The sequence below is a fragment of the Buteo buteo genome, unplaced genomic scaffold (genome assembly GCF_964188355.1).
Source record: "Buteo buteo unplaced genomic scaffold, bButBut1.hap1.1 HAP1_SCAFFOLD_148, whole genome shotgun sequence".
NCBI classification, from domain to species: Eukaryota; Metazoa; Chordata; class Aves; order Accipitriformes; family Accipitridae; genus Buteo; species Buteo buteo.
Window position 1 is genome coordinate 52,501 of NW_027439312.1, and position 3,151 is coordinate 55,651.

A 3,151-nucleotide genomic window follows, 5' to 3' on the forward strand; every position below is an offset into this window, starting at 1 on the left:
CCGACACTCCGGGGTAGTACCATTACCCCTACCCGGCAGCCAGGGGTAGTACCCGTAACCCTCATTGGTACTCCGGGGTAGTACCAGTACCCCCACCCGGCAGCCAGGGGTAGTACCCGTAACCCCCACCTGTACTCCTTGGTAGTACCCGTATACCCCCGCCCGATACTCCGGGGCAGTACCCGCATACCCCCGCCCGGTACTCCGGGGCAGTACCCGCATACCCCCGCCCGGTACTCCGGGGAAGTACCCATATACCCCCGCCCGGTACTCCGGGGCAGTACCCGCATACCCCCGCCCGGTACTCCAGGGCAGTACCCGCATACCCCCGCCCGGTACTCCGGGGAAGTACCCATATACCTCCACCCGGTACTCCGGGGCAGTACCCGCATACCCCCGCCCGGTACTCCGGGGCAGCACCCCTATGCCCCCGCCCGGTACTCCGGGGCAGTACCCGTATGCCCCCGCCCGGTACTCCGGGGCAGTACCAGTACCCCCGCCCGGTACTCCGGGGTACTACCCGTAACACCCACCTGTACTCCTTCGTAGTACCCGTATACCCCCGCCCGGTACTCCGGGGCAGTACCCGCATACCCCTGCCCGGTACTCCGGGGCAGTACCCGTATACCCCCGCCCGGTACCCCGGGGTAGTACCCGTGTACCCCCGTCAGTACTCCGGGGCAGTACCGGTACCCCCGCCCGGTACTCCGGGGTACTACCCGTAACCCCCACCTGTACTCCTTCCTTGGTAGTACCCGTATACCCCCGCCCGGTACTCCGGGGCAGTACCCGCATACCCCCGCCCGGTACTCCGGGGCAGTACCGGTACCCCCGCCCAGTACTCCGGGGTGCTACCCGTAACCCCCACCTGTACTCCTTGGTAGTACCCGTATACCCCCGCCCGGTACTCCGGGGCAGTACCCGCATACCCCCGCCCGGTACTCCGGGGCAGTACCGGTACCCCCGCCCGGTACTCCGGGGTGCTACCCGTAACCCCCACCTGTACTCCTTCCTTGGTAGTACCCGTATACCCCCGCCCGGTACTCCGGGGCAGTACCCGCATACCCCCGCCCGGTACTCCGGGGAAGTACCCATATACCTCCACCCGGTACTCCGGGGCAGTACCCGCATACCCCCGCCCGGTACTCCGGGGTACTACCCGTAACCCCCACCTGTGCTCCTTCGTAGTACCCGTATACCCCCGTCCTGTACTCCGGGGTAGTACCCGTATACCGCCGCCCGGTACCCCGGGGTAGTACCCGTGTACCCCCGTCAGTACTCCGGGGCAGTACCGGTACCCCCGCCCGGTACGCCGGGGGAAAAACTGCTGTCCCTACGGGCGCGCGAGTTTAGACCCAGCCTTCCTACCCGACCCTCCGCCTTACGCCCGGTGTCCCCAGGCGACGTTCCGGGATAGAACCCGTTCCCCCACCAGTACTCTGGGCCCGTGGCGGAACCCTTTGTGATGCGCCGGAGTTCTACCTGCTGTCCCTACGGGCACGCGGCGATGGATCCCGGCCCCCCATCCTGACCCTCCAGGGTAGGCCCGGCCACCCTACCTGACCCTCTGGGGTCAGCCCGGTGTCCCTACCCGACGCTCCGGGGTAGGCCTGGCGCCCCTACCTCATCCTCCGGGGTAGTACCCGTACCCCTACCGGTGCTCCGGGGTACACCTGCTGTCCCTACAGGCGCTCCGGGGTAGGCCCGGCCACCCTACCTGACCCTCTGGGGTCAGCCCGGTGTCCCTACCCGACGCTCCGGGGTACGCCTGGCGCCCCTACCTCATGCTCCGGGGTAGTACCGGTACCCCTACCGGTGCTCCGGGGTACACCTGCTGTCCCTACAGGCGCTCCGGGGTAGGCCCGGCCACCCTACCTGACCCTCCGGGGTCAGCCCGGTGTCCCTACCCGACGCTCCGGGGTAGGCCTGGCGCCCCTACCTCATCCTCCGGGGTAGTGCCGGTACCCCTGCCGGTGCTCCGGGGTACACCTGCGGTCCCTACAGGCGCTCCGGGGTAGGCCCGGCCACCCTACCTGACCCTCCGGGGTCAGCCCGGTATCCCTACCCGACGCTCCGGGGTAGGCCTGGCGCCCCTACCTCATCCTCCGGGGTAGTACCCGTACCCCTACCGGTGCTCCGGGATACACCTGCGGTCCCTACAGGCGCTCCGGGGTAGGCCCGGCCACCCTACCTGACCCTCTGGGGTCAGCCCGGTGTCCCTACCCGACGCTCCGGGGTACGCCTGGCGCCCCTACCTCATGCTCCGGGGTAGTGCCGGTACCCCTGCCGGTGCTCCGGGGTACACCTGCGGTCCCTACAGGCGCTCCGGGGTAGGCCCGGCCACCCTACCTGACCCTCCGGGGTCAGCCCGGTATCCCTACCCGACGCTCCGGGGTAGGCCTGGCGCCCCTACCTCATCCTCCGGGGTAGTGCCGGTACCCCTGCCGGTGCTCCGGGGTACACCTGCGGTCCCTACAGGCGCTCCGGGGTAGGCCCGGCCACCCTACCTGACCCTCCGGGGTCAGCCCGGTGTCCCTACCCGACGCTCCGGGGTAGGCCTGGCGCCCCTACCTCATCCTCCGGGGTAGTGCCGGTACCCCTGCCGGTGCTCCGGGATACCCCTGCGGTCCCTACAGGCGCTCCGGGGTAGGCCCGGCCACCCTACCTGACCCTCTGGGGTCAGCCCGGTGTCCCTACCCGACGCTCCGGGGTAGGCCTGGCGCCCCTACCTCATCCTCCGGGGTAGTGCCGGTACCCCTGCCGGTGCTCCGGGGTACACCTGCGGTCCCTACAGGCGCTCCGGGGTAGGCCCGGCCACCCTACCTGACCCTCCGGGGTCAGCCCGGTATCCCTACCCGACGCTCCGGGGTAGGCCTGGCGCCCCTACCTCATCCTCCGGGGTAGTGCCGGTACCCCTGCCGGTGCTCCGGGGTACACCTGCGGTCCCTACAGGCGCTCCGGGGTAGGCCCGGCCACCCTACCTGACCCTCTGGGGTCAGCCCGGTGTCCCTACCCGACGCTCCGGGGTAGGCCTGGCGCCCCTACCTCATCCTCCGGGGTAGTGCCGGTACCCCTGCCGGTGCTCCGGGGTACACCTGCGGTCCCTACAGGCGCTCCGGGGTAGGCCCGGCCACCCTACCTGACCCTCCGG